Source organism: Thunnus thynnus, chromosome 16, assembly GCF_963924715.1.
Source record: "Thunnus thynnus chromosome 16, fThuThy2.1, whole genome shotgun sequence".
Lineage (NCBI taxonomy): Eukaryota > Metazoa > Chordata > Actinopteri > Scombriformes > Scombridae > Thunnus > Thunnus thynnus.
The window spans coordinates 24,615,139-24,638,254 of record NC_089532.1 but is presented as its reverse complement, the minus strand read 5'-3'; the positions used below and the strand labels follow the sequence as shown (position 1 = coordinate 24,638,254).

The 23,116-nt window shown below is 38.3% G+C and overlaps 2 long non-coding RNA genes across 2 annotated transcripts; both read left to right on the top strand.

Annotated features, from left to right (window-relative positions):
• The first annotated feature begins 3,823 nt into the window (after positions 1–3,823).
• On the top strand, positions 3,824–7,435 carry LOC137199953 (uncharacterized). Its single transcript, XR_010931889.1, has 2 exons — positions 3,824–6,090; positions 6,694–7,435. It is a non-coding gene; the product is annotated as an uncharacterized lncRNA (long non-coding RNA).
• Positions 7,436–8,851: 1,416 nt separating this feature from the next.
• LOC137200220 (uncharacterized) lies at positions 8,852–20,199 on the top strand. Its single transcript, XR_010931928.1, has 3 exons — positions 8,852–9,643; positions 14,805–14,948; positions 17,725–20,199. It is a non-coding gene; the product is annotated as an uncharacterized lncRNA (long non-coding RNA).
• The last annotated feature ends 2,917 nt before the right edge of the window (positions 20,200–23,116 follow it).

The following is a 23,116-nucleotide window of genomic DNA, read 5'->3' as shown; positions in this document are numbered from 1 at the left end:
AAACCAAGCACCAACCCTTAGGAATGTTTATGCATGGCACTTATTCTTAATTTTAAAATAAAATTGCACTTAGCATTTTGACTCACTTAGAGATACTTATACATACTGGCCTGGGAAAGATATCCTGCATCACAGGAAGCACTGACAGTAGCAGAGCCTGACACTGGCGTTTAATTTATTTATGTACAAGACTTTCCATAAATTATAAGTATAGCCATGTAATCATAATTTTGTCCAGGCTCAGAAAATCAAATATTCTGCTTTTTCATTAATCCCCAAATGTTTCTTTCACTTAGGCCCAGAACATATGCTCAAATCTAATACAATTAGAATAGAACCAGCTTTCCAAATAAGTCCCATTGAAACGTCGCCCAAATTAGACTCCAGCTTTGGTGACTGTCTTTCATATCACATTAATACTGGTGCAGCACAGTGAAACGATGGCATAACTGCTGATTAGAATGGTGTCTTTCCACATGAGCGCGACAGGAAGCACACGCTGGCAGTTTTCTAATCGCTCTGTGCACCGTCGCGTGGGATTACGGGGATGAACTATTTGCTCCGGATGAAAATTGAGGTAAATCAATTTTCCATTTTCTTTTAGGACTTCACTTCTATCTGGTGTCAAGCTAATGACAACGTGAGCCACTGGGACAGGAGTCATTCATCAAAGACGTTTAAAAGCAAACGCCGAGCCGGCTTCTCTCTCTCCGCTCATTAGTTCAAACAAAATTACTTCTGAGGAGAGCTGCTTGCAGCTATCATGCCCTGCTTGCACGAGGGGGGGAGAAGAATGAATGAATGAATTGCATAAACACGGTCGCCCCCTGGTTTGACATGATTATAATTATTTTCATAGTGAGCCCAAAGCAAACAAAAGTCAAACATTCAGTCTTTTTAGTCTGAATGTGCAGATGAGTGATGCACTTTATGAGCGGTCAGGGCTTCACTGGATTCTTATTAGAGTTTCAAACAGTTTAAAAGTGTACTCAGGTTTTTTCTAGCCAGTAAGCGTTTGTGAGGTAAAGTGCTCTTCTTTTCAAAGTGTTGCTGTCTAGAGGAAACCATGTACAGACTGGTAATTAAAGGTCCAGTGTGTAGAATTCAGTGGCATCTAGCAGAACGGACTTGACAGAAATGGAATACAATATTCATAAGTATGTTTTCATAAGTGTATGATTCCCTGGAAATAAGAATTGCTGTGTTTTCGTTAGCTTAGAATGAGCCCTTCATATCTACATAGGGAGCAGGTCCTCTTCCACGGAGCCTGCCATGTTTCTACAGTAGCCCAGAATAGACAAACCAAACACTGGCTCTAGAGAGGGCTTTTCGCATTTTTTTGCAAGTTTCACAGCCACCATAGGTTCTCCTATACGCTTAGAAGGGGAGGGTGAGGAGGGGTGTATTCATTTTTTTGCAATCTGCAAACTTACCACTAGATGCCACTAAATCCTACATACTGGTCCTTTAAAAGAAAAACTTAAGAAGTACACAAGTGGAGAAAGATGACAAATGCAGATGCCTTCATACAGGGCATGAGGGTCACTGAATGGTTAAATGAGTATGAAAATGATGTGAATCATATACTATAGCCCTCACAGTCACCAGATCTCAACCCTGTTGAACACAGACTTGACACACACAAGAAGCATTGAAGCTATTCTGGAGGCTCATGGTGACCCAACACCTTACTTTCTAATACACCCTAATGCTATCATTCTACTAATTTCCACCCATTCTGTTTTTCTAAACCAGGTGAAGATAAACCAAATGATTAAAGTGGCTACAAAGCAGTCAATGAAGTTAACATAATTTAGATTTCCACTCTAATCAACAATTATATAACAAACATGATAAATATAAACTTATAAAAGAAAAGAGAAACCCTGTGCACACCTCCAAAGAAACATTTCTTACCGTGACTCCACGTTTTCCATAGCAGTTAGTCAGGCTCACACTTCAGACACTCCAGACTTTAGACTCCATAGATGAGATAATCCCCAGACGTTCCTCAATTATCTTCCTCACCATCATCTTGTTTCTTCTTCTTGCAATGCATGCAATAAAGTATATCGTAGCCATCACGAACCAATGTAAGGCACAATAATTTGGGTTGAAAAAGTAAGATATTGTTCCAAAAGTAAATTATTGTGTGAGTGTTGACCATCCATTAGGAAACAACTGGAGGTCTGACTTGTTTTTGTTGTTTGTTTTTTTACCACCCCAGAATTGGCTCACAACTAAATAAGCATTTTTTATTGGCAGATGTCAGATCTACCTGTTTACTACACAATGGTTTTATTCATGACCAACATGACCATAACAATCAACAATATCACTAATAGCAATACCAATAGTAGCAGCAGTAGGCCAAATAATATATTTATGCATATGGCGATTTTTCAGTATTTCAGTGTAGTCTAGCTTTTGCCTTTTACTGAACATATATTTTAGATACTATCAGTTGATAATCAGTCTCTAAAACTAGTACTAGTAACCATTATAGCACCTTGTAAAAATAGAAAAATCAAAGTAAAGACCAGAATAGAAACTAGACATCAATTTCAAACGGAGCCCAGAAACACTTCACTGCCTTCACTGGACAACAGAACCAACAATCCCAATGATGTCACTCCAAAATGTCGGCTTGCTAGGTAGATAGCTAGGTAGAAATTACAAAAATAAATTTGTCATATCTGTGGTTTTAACAACTTTTTAAAATCTGATTTTAGGTAAGGTGTTTTTCTAATGCAGATGGGCACTACAGATACAAAAACATGTATGTTTCATGTCCCCCTTAAATGCTCCTCTATGGGTTGAGAAAATCAGCCTACTTCCTAAAACCCTTTAAAACCACTGGACTATCTCAAAGAATCCATTGTCATGAAATCCAAAGTGGTGATCCAGTGATTTAGCACTGTATTTCCATAAAGTTGGAGGGTTTATGAAAGAACATTTTTAAAGGATCATTTGAAAAAGAATACTCAAAAATACTCAGATATCCTGAGTGTGAATCCATGCATACATTTATTCAGCATTGTTCAAATTCCAAAAACACTGAATTCCACACTTCAAGTTTATTTGTAGAGCACATTTTATATGAAAAAATTAAAATGCAAACAGAGAAATAAATCCTAGATAGGCAAATAATTAACTGCATGGTGTACAGTGAAGAATGCTTCAGGCTAAGTCAGGGTAGTGGAGAACATAAAAGTTTTTAACTTGGATTTAAAGGTAGTCAAAGTCAGGTTAAGTCTTTATATTCCAGCTCTGCATAGTAACTATGTGTGTCTCCATAGTGTGGACTATGGGAACAGTGAGATGACCACTAGCAGAGGACTCAAGAGGCCAAGAGGGTTCAAATGGTAAAAGACAATCATGAATGTATTTTGGTCCTAGGCCACAGAGAGATTTATAGACAAGTAATTTAAGCTCTATGAATCACTGGAATCCAGTGACCTGAGAACTGGCATATGTTCAGGTACTCATCTTTGTTAGGACTGTAGAAGCAGCATTCTGAATGTGCTTAAGTTACATCCAAAAACTATTAAAAACACATCAATGAGCCACATTGCTGCACTGAGTGACATGTTCCTTCATTACGAAGGGTTTGGGCACGGTAGTTTGTTCAGAAACAGCTCCAAAGACTAGCAGCAGCGATCATGTTTTCCCTACAGAGCAGTTCTTTGTAAGGCAGGCGGCATTGTGCATCCACAGGAACACAGTTCCATTTACAATGCCTCACTAGCTTGTTGTGCTACATTATATATCTGCCTTACATGGAACTATTGAAAAATGTCAGAAAAATGTTTTAAAGTCAGAGCCCAAAGTGACATCTTCGAATTGCCTCCTCTGTCCATCCAATAGTCCATATTCCTAAAATATTCACTATACTATTATATGAGAAAACAAAAAGCAGCAAATCCTCACTTTGAGGAGTTGTAATAAGCATATGTCTCAAACGATTAATGGATTATCAAAATAGTTGCTAATTTACTTTCTGTCAATCGACATCATAAATCAACTAATCATTTCAACTGTAGTCTCATGTCCAATCCAAAATAACACTGATGACATTATCCAGGCTTATTTTCCCAGTCCTTAGAAAGCTCCATTAAAGCCACAGAACCACAGAAGTTATCTTTGTGGCAAGTAAACTGATCTTTGTGTGTATTATCAGTGGAATACCCCTTTAAAACATCAGTTTTCTTTGTTAATGAAAAGCTAGACAGGTTGCATAAAGAGAGTGTCCATCACATTTCACATCAGGTCCATGATAAAAGTCAGGACTTGGCTAGAGCTACTGGCTGAGCCATCCAATAGTTTAGTTTGCAGTTTAATTTATTTGAGATGTATGTATGATTGAGAGTAGTCTGAGAGTGGAGTGTGTGTGAAGATACTCTGGTATTTAAACAAGAGAAAAACAGTCAGGGACAGGCTGAAAATGCATCACATTTCGACATAATGGCACTGACCTTTGGGTCAGAATTAAGTCATATTTGCCTGACAGTGAACAACTCAGCACATGTTTAATTTAAATTAAGGCCTTTCTGTGTAACACTTGTCAAGTGAGACTATTAAATAAAACTCTGTTGAACAATGAAAGAACTTCTCATTTAACCAAACAAGTAGATGGGTTTAGGCACTGGGAGTCAGGAGGTAAATTATATATTCATGAAGGTTTTGTAGCTACTTTATTGGCTTTAGGCTAGACCTCACCAGCAAGCCCATAAACTTAGTTTGACAGGCCCCATGTAAAGCAGCGGGAGCAGGAATAAGCCTCTCACTACTCATCCCTCCTTTACTGCCTGGAACCTTCTGGATCACAACAACAGCAAGTGCAACATGAAGCAGCTGATATGGAGATCAGCTCCCAGGGAGGTTAAGCTGTGAGTAACCACATCTACCGCTCTGCATTTATGGGTTGGAACAGAATGAAACTTTGAAGGGGAAAATCCTCCTGGAAGTCAAATTGCAGAAAAATATTTCTGATGTCTTGTAAAGTTTTGTCAGTATTTTTTAAACATGAACAAGTCTCTCAGGATGATATGATGCAGACAGCCATGCCAGGAGACAAAATCTGAACTCACAGTGCCTGGAAGTCAGACTGTGTATACTTAGGAAATTTGAGACAGTTTGAGCCTTTACACTCCAATGAGTTTCACTTAATATCAGAAATCATGACACTAGAAGTTCTGAATTAATAAATGTGCATATCTCTCTTAAATAGACATGCAGGAACTGACTGTCTTCTTTCAAGCTTTAGATTAGCCTGGTTGTTCTCCAAATGTGCGGTTGCTACAAGATCAATAACATACCGTACATAAATACCACTTGGTAGATGTTCAAAAAAGCATAAAAACATCACTGAACCAACACCTCATGGCTCACTTGCCCATTTGCCAAATTGGAGGCATTTTTTCAATGAACACAAAAACTTTGTATCATGCTGGTCAAGCTAAAGCTAAGACTCAAACTCAGCTGAGACTGTACTTTGGTACAGTAGGTGCTTTAAGCTGAGTGCTAACGCCAGCATGCTAAAATACTGACAATGACAATGCCAGTATGCTTATGTTTAATACTGTATGTACAGTGTTTACAGATCAAAGTTATTACAATCCATCATGAGGGTGAAATGAATGTCTACATCAAATTTCAACAGTCGAGGCATTCCACTCATGACTGGCACTGAAGAAAAAATCAGTGTGAAGGTTTTATCATTTGGGGGCCATAAATGTCTGTACCCTATGTCGTGGCTATCCATCCAATAGCTGTTGGGAAATTTCTGTCCAACCAAAGTGGTGGACTGACCAACTAACATTGTGTAACCCGGGTCACAAAGAGTTAACAACACAGAAGTGCCTTAGCCAATCAGAGCGCAGGTCCGCAGCACCGTAGGCAAGCTACACAGCGTACGCTAGTCAGACGCTGGGTGACACTGTGACACTCAGATAAAACAGTAAAAACACCATATAATGTTATCAAAACAGAACGGTAACAGCCTGTACTTTGTTGTAAGCTCATACAGGTGTGTGTGTGAGAGGCTGCTCACTGAAACCTGCAGAGTGACTCAGAGGAACTCCAGAATTGGTGAGTCGTAGTAAAAGTAAACAATTAAATGCTGCGCCACACGATGCTAGGCTAAGCTGGCCAGTTCAAGTGAATCAGCCTAGAGCTAACAAAAATTAGCATGTAGTGCTGAACAGTACAATTAGCTGACTGTTGTAGAGCTCAACTAAAGTAACACTGTTTGACAACTCAACTGGAAAAAATATAAAGATGTGACATGTAGAGTATTTAATTGCTCAATGTTTTCTGTGGCTGGTAAAGCTACTTAACTTTTAAATACAGAAGCAACATACCAAGTTATGTTTTATCACATATTATATTTCATTGGTATAGTGAATCTGATTTAAAAAGAACAGAAGACATAAGAATATAAAGTGTAAAGTTCACACTGTTGGTCTATAATTCATGTAATATTGTTTTAATTTAAAAATACCAGGTTAAGAAAAAAAATAGTAATTTAGTTCATTTTACCCAGAAATTCATTTACTGTAAAGGTTATTTAAAATATGTTGATTGTTCACATCATATGTATACATTTTGTTGAGGTTTAAGGAATTAATCATTCCTGACAAATCAGAATGGCAATTGATTAATGATCATTTCTGGCCATGTCAATGACTGCAGGTCAGGTTTTTTGAGTTGATTTGAAGTTGATGGCGAGCCAAACCAGACAAGACCATTAGATCCCTGGATTGAAGATCCCTGAACCGAGAGCCCAGAGCCGAGAACTGTCAACCTTACCTCTCTCCTGCCACGGCGGTAGGGTAAACATCTTACTGCACAAGGCCAGCACCACTTTCATGCTCAACCCCCAGCCCCACTTGCACAATCCAAAGTCCCAGACTCTGACTTTACTCTTTATTTTTTGACTTGACTTGGAATAGACACTTACCCTCTTCATTCTTCTTCAAACGCATTCCCTGTGCCTGTGGAAGGACCGAGCCATAACCAGCACTGGTTTAAATGAGTGGACTGAGTATTCATAGTATTGATATGGTGTATTATTGTACCTTGGTTAAAGTGATTTTGTTATTGCTAGAGCAGTGAATAGTGAACTGTTGCAAGGATTAAATGTGTTTTGAAGTGATAATATTGAACAGGATATGGTTCTGATATTGTTACCTAACTAACGTTGGATCCAGATATTGAGAATTTAGTTAACCTATAGAAGGGTGCACCCAGTCAAAACAGAAAAGTAGGTGAAAAGAACTCAGTGGTTCAAAACCAAAAGAAAAAGTGACAGAAGAAATAATTTGTTGCTGAATTCAAACTGAGATATCTTTGTGGAATTTAACTATTTACTGAACTTGAAGTTATTTAATTTATTTTGTTTATTTTCAAAAATAATACACGGTACCAGTTTACAGCTTCTTGTCTCGTGTGGTCATTTAATGTTGCAAATAGCCATTTCTGCCTCCTGTCTGAATCTAATATCCTCTGATTCTGGTCCAAAATTGTTAAAATCCTTACTAAATAGTAGTGTTAGGAGCCAAGTGCTATAATTGCCATCCCTAGAGCCACGCTGCTATTGTTGCTAAAAGCTCTAATGCAAACTCTAAAGACGCATGGCATTCAACAGGAGAAGTGTTATCAATTTACTTTGTTTTTTCACTTTCTAATGTGCCATAACAGATCATCTCACTCCCATGAATGTGTATTGCTGTGATGCAAACAGGTGATCTTGAATATGGATGATACAGTCTAGGAATGTGCAGAGAGCCCAGTATTTGTATTTGTATCTATATTTGTTGAGGCAGCAAAATTATTTACATTTGTATTTGTATTCAAATAAAAGTAGAAATAGGCGTTAAAAATCCAGTTTTTGTTTTTTTTAAATATACTTTTAATTTTAGGATATTAAAGTGTTAAAATAAGTGTTTATGAATAAATTATCTTATAAAGGAGGTCCCCACACCGGGTCTCAAACTCGAGTCTCCCAGATCATAGATAACTGTGCTGACTCCTGAACTAAACCAAGCAAGTGCATTGCCAATGTGCCGACAGGCCGCTACTTATTTATACAACCATAACACAGAGACAGCACAGCGTGTAACATGTAGAGAAGAACTTCAAAGGTGATTCTTGCTTTGCACTTTTCATTTATTGCCTATTTTTTACAACTTAACTTTGTGGAAAGGAGAAGGGGAACAACAGGTTATGGAGAGTCCCTTGGGAGCACTTCGCATGGGTCAGTAGCTCAGATTTATCTCTGGGGAACAACCCAATGCTGGGAGTGATGTCCAAATAAGGAAACATGCGTCATGTAGCAGGTGGAAGTGACTCCCCTTGTTGAGACCTGCTGATAGATGTAACAGCGGAGCAGAGGAGAGAGATAGCGATGTAACCGACCTGTGCACTGGTATTTGACATTTATTTTTTTCTTCCTGAAAACAAATAATTTTTAAAATATTTGTACAAATTTATTTGCGCTTTGCCGAATAATGTATTTGTAATTTGGGCACACCCCTAATACAGTCAAAACAAAACTGCAGAGCCAAGCAAACCAAGAGAACTTTCCTTACCATTTGACTTGTCAGTCAGTGACAGGTGCAGTCACCACCATTATTTTCCCAGAGGCAGATTTGATTATTGTATGTGCACAAATTGAACACAAAGTAGGATTTTTATCCAGAATCCATTTTAAGTGGTAGGTAGGTTCATTCAGAGGTTTCAGCAGTGGAAACTGTGGTGACTGCCTCTGCAAAATGAATCCTGTCATAAAGGTACAAGTCATTATCAATTACTGAGATTCTTCAGCTTTTTTTCTGCAACATAGAAATAACTCAGTGGTATTTTAAACACAGTACCTCACTGCTAATTCATTAATTCCCAAATTCATTGAGTTCTAGTCAGTTGTCTCTGTGAGAGTACTCGTGATGATACAATGGTGAACCCTCTGTAGATGTCTTATTTGGAGAGAAGGTGCAAGTTCAACCTACTAGCCTTCAGTCCTAATGAGCAGCTCCCTGAAATGGGACACAGCTAGAGTTTATATGTCTCCCCAAGAAGCATATACTCAGATTCTCTTACAGTCAATACACTGATTCAGGATCAGTTACCAAATTGTGTTGAGTGCTTTATATCTATGACAGTGTCCCCTAGTTGTAATAAACACCAGGTAGTAATTGCCTTGCTCCTAAATGACACTACAGAGTCAGCCTTCATTTGCAGGTGATGACAGAGTAGCGACCGAGAGAAACGAGTGAGTCACAGTGCAGTAGGGCCACAGAGGGTCAAGTTGGCCCTTTCAATCCCAGACATGATGGCACAGGTCCATCTTGTGCTCAGCACATTCAGAAGTAGCTGTCTGAGTGAACAAATGCTCTCCATGATGGTGATCAACAAATCATTCCACAGGTCCAGGCAGGCAGAGAAAGACCCTCTCTTCTTTGTGAAAGTGGCCACAGCCCAGAACTTAACTGCAAGGATTGATGAAGTCACATAAAAGGGGAGACAGCAGCTGTCCAGAGGGAGCGGATAGGTCAGTGATCTGCACAGGACAAAAGCTAAATACCACAAAGTCACCAGTGCGTCATATAGAGGCCTCTCACACAGGCCAGGAGTCACTTCTATGGTTAGTAAGTTCAATATGCTGTCATTAAGTCATACCAGTCAGTTCATAAATCAATAACATCAACATGCCGTATATGTTTGATATACTTCAGCTTGTGAAGAAGGATATGCTGTTATTTTTATGAAATTGAATTGAGTAACTTGCTTACTCGCTTAAAAGGTAATTCCAGTTTATTATGATTTGGGTCTTATATTTATAGTTTTAACCATCATTCTTATTAATTGTGATAACATTGCTGTCACCAAAGAAATTCCTCAGACCTGAGAACACTGTGTCATAGCTGAAAAAATAGAATCAGAATTTGGCCAGATTATCTAAACTGCAATATTTGTAGGTAAAACTGAAAGTAACTCATCTGAAATGTAGCTAATCCTTCACTGACTAGGAAAACTGTCTGTTCACAGCTACAGCAAGTATGGTAGGTTGAAGTTGAACTAAGAGGACATTAGTCTGTAAACTGGGATGGATGTTTACAACAGACATTTTGGGTAATAATTCTGCCATTTGCCTTTGTTTTTTCTGTATTGTAATACATTCCCAGGCCTCGGGATTTAACTTCATCACAGATGGATTATGTTGATTATTTTGGTATATTACATTACAATCAGATTCAGTAACAGAAGTGACAACATGTTCAAGTGTCCCCATGACCAGGCATAAGTTCAGTAATGAGTTAGTGGTAATTATTAGCTTCTAAATCTTGACATTTGTGGAAAAAAAATGTTTACACTTGAAGTTGCTGTCAGGAAGCATCATGTTAAACCTTCAATGATTGGGCAGTGGAACAAGGCATCAACACATACACCCTGTAACAAATTTTTACTTGTTTTTTGTTTCTGGGTAGTGTTACTTCCTAATTGCTTATGCCTAAAACATATAGAACATGGGTATTATTCGATTCAAACTTCGCTTTTGTGACCAGGATAGGACATTTCTAAATATCATTGTCCAGGTCACAAAAAGGTCACAAAGTTTTTAGGCATAAGCAATTAGGAAATAACACTTAGTAACCAGGGACAAAAATTGTGTTACATAGTGTAATGGTTAAAGGGAAACTTATCTCAAAAGATTGCTCCCAAGGATAACATTGCAGCCTGTTTTGCAGCTGCTGGCTGAGGCACTCTTACTCAATACTGGACCAAAAAATGTTGTCCCCTGATGTAGTTTTAATATAAAAATATGAAATAGAGCAGCTTTAAGGCAATTTATACATTACAACATATTGACAATAACTCTCTATCCAACATTGCTTTTAGCTGCTATGATGGAGGCAAGCTCAAATCTATTGAAAAATCTAAAGTTTAGTTTATTAGAGAGGCATTTGTCCAAATCAGAGGGAAAGCAAAGGAACAAGTGTTTTTTTTTTTGTTGTTGTTTTTGTTTTTGTTTTTTTTATTTGATTTATTGATTGGGACAGTGTGCAGTTTTAAACATTAAAGATGCACTGCACCGGAGTTAGCTCGAAGCTAAATTGCATCCATAGTCCCCCAAAATCAAAACATACAACAGCACAACAACAAACAGTACAGAGCAAAAAAAAAAAAAAAAAACCTCACACAAACAAACAAAACAAAAAAGCACACAGAACACACCATACAAAATATAAAGCTACACACAACATCACATACACCCACAATGTCAGTGCTCTGTCAGTTACAACACTGTCTGATTCTGTTGCTATCTTGCTATCTATCTTTTTTTTAGTTTACGATTTGCCTTAGGAGTTGATTTCCATGTTGAAATCATAATTGATGCTTGACATAACCATTATTTCATTTTTCATCTCTACTATAAATAGCTCCCTGCAATCTGGTTGTGTCCCAGCCTATTTTAAACATGCAGTTGTTCAGCCTCTACTGAAAAAAAAAACTAACCTTGACCCATACCTTCCCAAAAACTATAGGACTATATCCAAGCTGCCTTTTATCTCAAAAGTTTTAGAGAAAATTGTTGCCAAACAGCTTACTGCTGTCTTGACTGCACACAACATTTTAGATAAGTTCCAATCTGGTTTCCGTCAGAAGCATTCCACTGAAACTGCTCTTCTCAGAGTCTCCAATGACATAATGATGTCTTCTGATGTGGAGGAGTGCTCTGTTTTGGTGCTGCTGGATCTTAGTGCAGCTTTTGATACTGTAGATCACAGCATCCTGACTGAAAGGCTTCTTCTCCTATCTCTCAGATAGGATTTTTTCTGTTACTCGGTCCCTACATGTCTGAAACTGCTGCTCTTTCCTGTGGTGTGCCTCAGGATTCTGTCTTGGGTCCTATATTATTTGCTTTGTATATGCTTCCCTAAGGTCATATTATTAGCAAATTTAAAGGTATCCCTCATCACTGTTACGCTGATAATATCCAGCTGTATGACTCTTTTATGCCTGATGAGACTGTCAAACTGACTGTTTTGTACAATTGTCTGACTGCCATTGAGGACTGGATGGCTAACAACTTTTTACAGCTAAACGCAGATAAGACTGAGGTCCTTATCACTGCCTCAGATAGCATAGCCTCCAAGGTTGCTTAGTATATTGGGACCCTGTCTTCAGCTGTACATTGTAATCTTAGAAATCTCAGTCTTATATTTGATCAGGCTATGAACTTAAATCAACATATCAAATCATTGACCTGTACATGTTTCTTCCATTTAGGAAACATTGTCAAACTCAGGTCTGTTGTATCACAACCTGAGCTAGAGATGATTATTCACACTTTTATATCATCCCAGTTAGACTACTAAAATTCCTTTTTCACCCGCCTCAGCAAGTCTACATATGGCCCAGAACACTGCTGCAAAGCTCTTGACCAGGTCTAGCAGGACAACTCACATCACTTCCATTTTATCTTCTTTACATTGGCTTCCCATCAAGTTTAGGATTCATTTTAAGGTTCTTGTTTTCACATAAAGAGCCCTGCATGGTCAGGCATCTGTGTACATCTCTGACCTGCTTCATCCTTATATCACCAGTAGTCACTTAGGTCTTCTGACCAGGGCTTACTGGTTGTCCCTCGCTCTCAATTGAAAAAAAAGGTGATCATGCCTTTGAAGTGGTGGTTCCGACACTGGAATGCTCTTCCTATAGACACACGATGTGTGGTCTCTGTTGACACCTTTAAAAAGCAGCTGAAGACTCATTTATTCAAAATGGCTTTTGTCTCACCTCGGGCTGTCTAGTGTTTGTAATTTTGTGTATTTTCTTTTGCTTATATTTTATTGTTTGTTTTCTTTCTTTACTACTTTTTATGGTCTTATTTTTCATAATTTTTCTCTTGTGAAGCACTTTGTGACTTTGCTCTGTGAAAGGTGCTATACTAAGTAAACTTTACATACTTACTTTATTTCCATTCAGCTAAATGGCCACTTCACAAAACACTCATACAAGCATATAATCATGTTACATTTCTGCTTACATAAAAGCCTGCTCCCTTTAAATAGAACAATGTACTCATAACCGATAAATTTGATGCAAAAATCCATGTTCTAATGAACCAGATCTTTTTCTCCTTTATATACCACACATACATTGACTGCAGGTTTCACAATTAAAGGGTTTTATACGTAAGAATCAGAAATTATTTCTCATTAGTGACACCGGTGGCAGTTAAGTGAGCTACAGTCACTATCCTGTTACCCTCGCTTGTGGTGCAAACAGCGGGGCAAGACTATTGCAAGTGATGTCTTTTTCCCTTTGAAGATCTTTTAACAAATATGCGTCACATCCGTTGGATTTTTACAGAAAATCCGGCCCGGGTCCTTCAAATAAAAATCAGTCCACAGGCTGTTGCACACAACCGAAAAAGTTGTGGAAGGTCTCATTTTTTAAGTTCACTCGTTGGCAATAAAAACAATTGATACATGTAAATTGCTTCACAAATTTTACATATAGGACCTATAAGCGTGTGACTCTTACTTACTTAACTTACATTATTAACACAATCATCTTCTTGACTAAATGACATGGTGACTTTAATTTGTTATTTCAGGCATATACTTAAATGACAATTCAATACAAGCAGTTTGGTTTTTTTTTTTGCTTGTTTGTCAATTAAAAGATAATATATGAACTGGTAATATATGCCTTCTTCTTTCATGACTTAAGTATATGCTGTGTACAATGAATATTTACAACAAATGACAGTTTCCTCTCTCTTTGTGAATTAAAGGACTGGAATAGATAGCTCACACTTGACATCCCTCTTTGCTGTATTTGTGGAGCGTCTATGTACATGATGAAAAAATTTATAAGAGCCTAATGAAGCCCTTGGGTCATGAGTTATGCGTAGTGGAAATAAAGCGTGATGAATCATTGATCTCTTGATGGTCCTTGTTAAAAATTCTGCTGTTACCTCATAGTCCGACACTGTGGTTCAGATGAAGCCCATTTTCTTCGGTAGAGCTCCCTTGTGGCTGAGAAAAATGTCACAATGCTAGTAGCGCTGGTTAAGCAAAGCTCCCAGGAGCTCAATGACCTATATAGAAAAGCCGCTAATTTGGATGTTAAAATGGTGTTGGAGTGTGGTCAAGACAACCAAGTACAGAAGAGTTATATAATGGTGTGGAGTGTTGTGTGAAAACAAACATAATTACACATTGATTAAACCATGTGTCATTTACTAAAGCTGTTTGTAATCATAGTCAAACAGAGACTTAAAGTGGACATCCTGTACATTTAGCCAAAATGGACATTCTGTATGTCTTTTACTTGTAATCTTGTTCCTAGCACTCATGTGCAAATTCTACCTTTACATTGTATATCATGGCACCATGCTGTTGCCGTTATCACTGGATAAATCAGATATCATGTTCAAAGGTAAGCCCAGGTGGATTTGCAAGTTAGGTTGACTTGCTCTAAATAAAGGATACTGACTTGCTCATAAATATTGATGATGGCGTGGGGACCGAACAGCTTGAGATCACACGCTCTACACGGTTACTCTGTAGAGTAAGAGAGCTGTGTAGAGTAAGAGATCAGGCTCCGCAGTCACTGATCCATTAAATCATGAATGTTTATTGCTGACATCCGTTGCATGAGTTTGTATTTTCACAGCTCTGGCCGGTAGTAGTTACTTTTTTGAGTATTTTTTAAATTCTGTAATTTTACTTAAGAAGTTTTTTTATTCCAAGTATGGTATTTTGCTACATTGCGAGTCATATCTGTTACAGAGTAAGAGTTGCATGAATGAGCCATGATGAACTGTGTGAGAATGGAACCAAAGAAAGGAGCAGAGAAAAAAGCTGCCGGTGTGGAGGGCAGGGGTCCGTGTCCAGCGAAGTGCCACTCGCCTCTCAACTGGCATTCTGTAAAAGGTACATGTTCTGAATGTTAACATTCACTGGTGGAGTGTCAGGGAGTGCAGTCATATCTCGCCCAGGCCTAGCAGTTTATGAACAGAACAAAAAATAACATCATTTTGCACTATGGTGAAGGTTAACATTATTGTACCTCAGCAAATCTTTAAAAAGGGTTACATCTACATTAATTACAATTATTTTAATCACTGATTTAATGCAACAACATGCTAGTATGCTAAGTAACTCAAATTGAACACACCCACAATGTTGCATGACCTGAAATTAGCTGCATGCTAATTTGCGTGTTTGTGTGTTGCAGCTGCTGTGGAGTTTTATTGTTTATGATATAACATTTTCTATCCTCCAGAGTACATTTTAACTGGCCAACTCATTACTTTTATCTAACTACATTTTTAAACAAGTAATTTTACTTTTATCTGAGTGAAATATTCTAGTACTCTTTCCATCGCTGCTGACAAGTTAAATTTCTAACTGTAAAATGTTGCATCAAGTACATGCTACAAATATATGCTCACATTTGTTTTGTTGAAATTATGTGTTTTTATATGAAAAAGGACAGATATAATTGTAGTTTTATCATAGTTTTAAGCATTATTTCTTAAAGAAGTGGTTTCTCCATTTCTCCCAAAGGAGTATCCAGCAAAGGAGTGCTAGCTGCAGTAGGTTGCAGTGTTACTTTGTCATGCATAAAAAAGGTCTTACATATCTCATCACAACTTATTATAAGGTGTCTTAAAGCCTGTCTGATGTTGTCTTGTTGACATCTGACATGGGAAATTGTTTGTTCAGGTTAGAATTTTCCTGCCTACTGTGATCAAGTCTTGCTAGGTGCAGTAGGAAAACAATGACAAAAATGGCGACCTTACTGCTTATATTGTTATCAGTTGTCACTGTGGCTCATTGATGTCTGTGTCTAAATAGTGTAAAATTTAAAAGCATAGTGTAAAAGTGTACATGAGTGACTTTCATGGTGTTTATTTTCATGTTTATTGTCACTAATCAGATCATTTCATTATAATACAGCTGGAAAATCGGTTGTAGCGACATTTTTGTAACATCAAGCTTTCAGATGTGTTTACACTATGTACCTATTGTTAATATGTTGCATATGGGTTCAGGTATATTTAAAACAAAATAGATCACCAGCCTGGCTCACTAGCAGTATTAAAGATAGTAATGTATATTTTGGAAGCTGTTTAAAGCAGCATTTAGAGACTTTACACCAGTACTTGGACAGTTTTGGTTCCATTTGCCAAGCAACATCTGTCTCTGAAATGTCTGCCTTCACCCCAGTACAATGGAAGTGACTAGAAATGTCTCTGTCTCTCAAAACATTTAAAAAATGGCATTTAGAGAGATCAGCAGTGGCATCTCTCTCTGGAAAAAATTTCCTTGTTACGGTGAATAATCTACACGCCTGGAAAAAATAAAATCAAAACAATTTGCCTGCTTAGAATACCATTAAGTGAGAAAATATCTTTTATGGTAATTTGGGTGAAGCAACCCTTTAACTGTGGAAGTGTTTAAACGTGTTTGTGTACAGTGTGCTTAAACAGGCTGTTATCTTTCATTGATTTCTTTTGTTTTATCAATCTCAAAGGACATACAGATAATTAAAACAATCACTGAGTAAGGTTTGTGAGTAAGGATTTTAAGCTTTGAGACAACTGAGAAGAGGATTACACAAGAAGAATACATTCTGACGGCAGCTGAATGTCTGTAAGCACACTGATTGTATTGTAAAGAATGCATAAAGCTGGGGTTAAGGTGAAGTGTTATTGATTTCATAAGAGTGCTTTTGGTTTCTTTGGGCTTTATAAATATCTGTTATTTCAAAGCATACATGGAACACAAGCATGCTTCACTCCCAATGATAAGAGGGGTGACGTGAAAAGAAATGTTTGGGTTTTTTTTTATAAAGCCAGTCTTTCATAAGAGCTGTGATTGCAGGGAATGAAAAACTAAATGATTGTCTCTCATAGGAAATTTCAAAGATGTCTGTGATTAGTTCCTGAGAAATAAAAATCTCTGCTTTTTGACCGCTATTTTCCCAGATACCCTGAATTCACCATGTTTCTACGATTTAATATAAAAACTCTTGCTTATACTCATACTTGACATGACAGGGGCACTTTAAGCAGCTGGCCACATAAAAGGTTTTACAGCATCCTTGAAAACAGAGCCAACACAATGAAGACTTCACTCTGGTCTTCACACGAAGTAAGTTTCGTAAAATGCTCTTGCTACGCTTCTCCCTCCCTCTCTCAAACCATGACTTAGTTTTTATGTCCCTTATCTTGTTGTCTGAGGCACTTTTCTTGCTTTTAAATCAATTTCCTCCATGGGGATTAATAAAGTTGAATTGAATTGAACATGAGCAGAAGCTGATATGAAGATGCGAAGGCAGTGTGGCATCTCTTTCACATATTGAAATGAAATATAATGTGCTTATGCTAAATGCCTCTGACAGGATTAACCGCAACGATTTAAGGTTTTTCCCCCGCGGGAAGTTCAGCGCAAAAAAAAACCCCTCCACACACACACACACACACACGGGCGCACGCCCCACGATTGTGCCATAATTGCCTTGGTTGGGGTGGTGAAAGCTGAAGAACACACAGCAGTAAGTCACTGATTCAGAAGTGTTATTTATGTTCAGTCGAGTGTGCTGCTAGCTCCGGGCGAAAAACCGTACTGTCTCTGTCAGCAATGTGTGTTGGCTCTGAACGAAAATGTAATAACATGCTCTGTGTTGCTGTTGTTTTTCCAGATGACTAACACTATTTGGGCTGAGGACGAATACTTCCTTGGGCTGTGCTGTCACCACTGGTGGTAAATATGATGTCTGCCTGTAACACGGTTTCCTTTTGGAGACATCTAGTTCATATCTGTCAGCGGGGGTACTGTGATGAGGTGACATGACACTTCAAGAGAGTCATGGGTAAAAATAAAGACATCATTCCCTTATATAATTAATAATAATGAGGTGTATGTCTGTGTTCATATGCAGATCCTTCATTATGCCCACTCAGAGTAATGATTCTGGCAGTGAAAATGGTAGACAGCCCACAGCATCATCTCAGAGGAAGCATGCGATGACACTGACAGCTACAGGCTGCATGGTGTACATTCAGCATTTGGACTCCCCCTTCTACATGTAACCCATCGAATATATCTGTAGCACGATTTGCTGTTCCACAAAAGACGCATATTTTTTCACCAGCAGCTGGTTTCTGCAGGGTGTATTCCCAAAGGGACAAAACAGCCCCGACCACAAAGGACAGGGCTGCTGTAATCGTTGGACGCCTTGGCTCACATCAAAGCGCTCGCCAAGCTGAGATTGCATCTCTCTCCACCCACTGTTTCTGTGCCCAGCCGTCATTCTGGGCAAGCGTTTGAGCTGCAGCCATGTCTTGATCAGAGAGATGTAGTAGATAGTGTGATATGGCTAAACTGCTGACACAAGGCTCTCGGGCAGATGGCACCTATTGATTTTAGGCCAAAATCTTTCCAATGTTGGGAGGGAGCTAGAGTTTGTTGCTATTCATGAAAATTTCATCGACTGAAAAAAAAAAAAGGTAAAACTCTCTTTCACTAAAATGGGTTTCAAAGGAAACAGTTGTTATAGTAATAAAATATCACAGCCTCCTGCGCTACATTCTGTCGAAGCTCTAGGACTTGTCTTTAACATGCAAACTCATCTTTAATTCATCGCCTACAGCAGCATAACCTTAGCTGTGATCTCAATTTACATATTAAATGACAATCCTTAACGCTAACAAATGAGTCTACTGTATAACATTAGGGAATCCCCTTAGTGCCTCACATAAAAAGACAAACAATAGTAGCTCTCATAAAGAGAAGAGAGCACTTGCACCATTGTGCTCTTTATGTTACACCTTGGATCACATTGAGCCTTGTTAACAAATGAAATATCCACAGTTTAGAGTACAAGATAGTCTACGTTCTCATTATTAAGACATTAAATAACCCATCTAACATTTTTATCTCCATCTGTTGGGGATAATGAAAAATTAACATCTGAGATTTGTTACAGAGGAAGATATAGGTGATATTATGGAAAAGAACTTGGTAATGCTGAATGTTTTGTGTACTATCAGTAATATACCTTATAATGTCTCACTGTACATGGAGTTGTGTCTTGGAATGACTTGGAGTGATGCCAGTATGTCAGCAGAATTGGAGTTTTACTTATACAAACATTTCTCTGAGGCAGAATTCAGTTCAACCACAGCTTTTTACAGCATTCAAGATTACTTTAATAATTTGCCAACAACAAACATTCTGCCCTCAAGCAAATCAAGTTTCAATAAAAGAAATGTGGTCATACTCAGGAAATAGAGCCAGAAGTAAATGGCTGAGAAATGTTTATTTGGGTATAATCAGCAAAATTTGCCTTATTGAATGAAAACACACCACACGTTTAGATGCAAGGCTACTGATGAAAAGTGAGGTAAGCACTTTTGTTTTCAATTGCTGAAATGTTGCTCTTTAACAAAGCTGCAGTAACATTTGCTTGTCCTTATACTGAATGTTAAAGTTAGTTAATTGTAGCTTTGTCTGGCCAGCAACAGCATGTAAATTGAATTTTTTTAATACAGCCCACAGTCACAAACAGCAGTGTGTTCTCAGGGTAAAGACCCACTTAATGCGGTTCAGCTTGAATCAAAGTTTGCCTTATGTCTGTTTTCTATGGGAGGCAAGCGACCTGCTTCTCAATGCGTTGTAGTTGGCGAAGTATGATGTGCGTCCATGTAAAATTCCACACATGCAGTGTCTGGGCACATTTCATTGCTTCAGATTTTCCAGCATTTTCATCAGATTTTCTCCTTGGCACATCCTGGCTACTGTGCTGTGAGTTGTTCTTGTATTTGTATGGGGAGGACACACACGCAGGACAGTGTGTGCTTCAAGCGGTGAATGTGTGTTGCACCAAAAGAAGCAATTCTGTAGAGCAGCAAGAGAAGTAGTCATGGAAGAGGAAGTGGCAAGGGGGTTCAGTTTCACCAGTTTCTCATCCCACTTTAGTTTGCAGGTCTGGTCAAAGATGTTCCAAGATGTTCAAAATTTCAACAATATACAGTATATTATTGGCAATAGCCACAGCATCTATTATCTTGTTAGATATACTGCTTAGTTTTATATCAAGTAACTGGAGAACAACACTCTTCCTATTAAAGGTGAACTCAACCTTCAATATGCAATATGTCTCTGCACCAGAGAAACCAAGCTAAAATTCCTCTACAGAATCTCAAACGAAGTAAATTATTCTGACTGTTTCACAGCCTGCCATTACTGAGGTCGAACTAGAGACATTTAATAATGTCCAGCATGGGAAAAATATACCCAAGACTGCAACACCTCAGCTCAGTGAGTGATAAATGTATTTTCCAACTGTTAAACAGTTTTTCCATCAACCTCACTAGCACACAACACACTCACACATACACACATGCTCATACAGTATGGCACTACTCCACCTACACAACACATTTTTCCAGTCAAATGTCCAATTGCCACTCTGTGTGCATGATAGCCACAGAGTGTCCTCACCAGCCTGTCAGTAAGGGCACATGGCTTGCTCTTCGAATCCAAAATGTATGACACTTACTAGACACAGTTCTTGTTTTGCCTCTGAATGATTTGCTTTTTCTCAAGGTTGTTATCACTTCCCTTCCTCTATATCTATAAAAACAGTTAACATGACACAAGGTATAAAAAAAAAAGCAACATGTTTTTGGCCTGGACTTGGCATCATCTGCATCCATGAACAGCACTTTATACACTGACTCACAGTTTGTTTTTTTTTCAGACAGGTAACATCCATGACAGATAAAGAGTGGCAAAAATGGTGAGTCATTCCCTCAGTCTGTCCTTGATAAGTCCAGCAAAAGGCAGATAGGATCTGAACTATTTTTGAAACTATTAATCACAAGGTTTGGGGTGTTTTGCCAACAATCAGGGGTAATTTCCTTAGAACCTGCATGATTTTATTTTATCATTTGGCTAAGATGAGATGACAAAAGCTGTAATCGTAAACATAACATTGACATATCAATCATCATCTTATAAAGTTGCTTATTGGTAGTGGCTTGTTTACACATCCAGCAGACAAAGAGCAACATTAGCATTCATTTTGAGTTGTGTGTCTGGCCACCTGATGAATGTAAATGCAATATTCACTCTCTTCTAGCTCTGGTTTGCTGTCTACTAACTCCTGAGGGAAATATCTGCCTCTTTGGCTGCTAAATGCTCCACACTGTTCACCAGCTAGTCACTAACTTTGTTTTGTTTGGTGTTGTTTCTATTTTAAACAGCTGCCTGTTGCCACTGGAAACTCTAACACTGATGACAGTGGTGAGACTGAATTAAAACAGTAAAGATGTAGACTGCATAACCACTTGAAAGGTGCTAAAATTACTGAGTAAAATGAGTCAGTGGTAATTCTATGATCAATCCCTTTCAGACGTGGTTTTTCTAGCTTAAAAGCAATGGTTTTGGGGAAATACACGCTACTATGATAAATATGAAGCTAGCAGCTTAGTTTAGCACATAACCCCCCACTATAAACACCACAACATGTCTTTTTTACACTTCAGTTATTGAACGGAGTACATAAACTTGATATGTTATACGTGATAATTTGTGAGCTTTGAGGTGCTTGTAGGCAGATTTTGTCACCTTTGGACAGAACCAGAGTAGCTGTTTCCTGTTACCAGTCTTTGTGCTATGCTAGCGTCTCCTGGCTGTAGCTTCATATTGAACTCATAGGCATGAAAGTGCATTGATTGATCTTCTCATCTAACTCTCAGCAAAAATAAATAAATTAATAAAGACAATAATAATAAACATGTTCTCCAAAATGTCAAACTATTCCTTTTAATAAAAGGAAAAAGAAGAGAAAGGAAAAAGAAAAATGTTTGTGGCGGTAAACATGTAAAAGAAATACAGTTAATATTTGAATAATATTTTATTACACTTTGGTATGAATTTTATGACTTTTGCTGCTGTCTCTAAAAACCAGAAAACAGGTATAATTTCCCAGTTATGTGCATCAACTGGATTCTCTTCTCAACATTCTCCATGAGCTGATTTGAGACTGAATGAGCAGGAATGACGACATATTATGAAAGACTGAAGTTTTGCTTCTCTTTCTGACACTTACGACAAACAAGCACCAGACTGCCCAAAGGCACAAGAAGACATTAAGACTTTCATTATGCGATTGATTAACCACTGAAAGCAGTATTTGTGGTATCCACTTCAGAGCTAATGAGGAGAGTCAAGCAAATTTGGAGGCTTTGAAGTGAGGAGTTGAAACCCAAGTGGTCGGCTTTCACACCTACTGGCTGATTTAAGCGCATTATCTGCCCTGATTGGTCCAACTTGACTCCCCCGTTTCTGCTTTTAGTGAGAGAGTGACAGCTGAAAGCAGAAGCTTGATGAAGGAGGGGAATCAGAACAAACGGCACCTTGGAGACACCGACGAGAAAGAAGACTCGTGTAAAATATATGGCTCTCCTCACGTACTACATGATGTCTCCAGTCAGTAATGACACAGTTTGGACCTATACTGTGTTAAATCCAGCCAGGGGTGACAGGTTGGTGGTACATGTAAGAGAAGATCTTATTTCAAACATTGCTTCAGGCGAGGTATGAGAAGTCCAGATGGGTATCTTGGAAGTCTCGGATATACAAATCGTCTTTGCACTAGGGTTTCATTTCCACTTTCTTTATACAGTTGGACTCAGCTCTTGTTTTATAAAGGAATGACTCCGCGTTTCCCAATCTGAGTCATCACCATGTTAATATCCTGCCACAATTGCCTTGAGTGTCATAAAACAACACCTTAGCAATGATTGGAAAATAATCAAGGAACTAATGAACACAACATGACAATTAATCTTCACTTTGATTTCACTCACATCTCCTATGGCCACAGAGACGATAAATGACGTAAACAGCCAACACGGACGACACGATTACAGAGACTACAGGAAGAAGTGAGGATCGTTTGTACGTGCTGAGGCGTAATTGAGCTGAAGATAATTAGATGGGTGAAGTACGTCACCGTGTTTAGTGCAACAGAGGAAATTACACTGTATTTCCACTTTTTTAATGAGCCTGACTCATTGTTATCA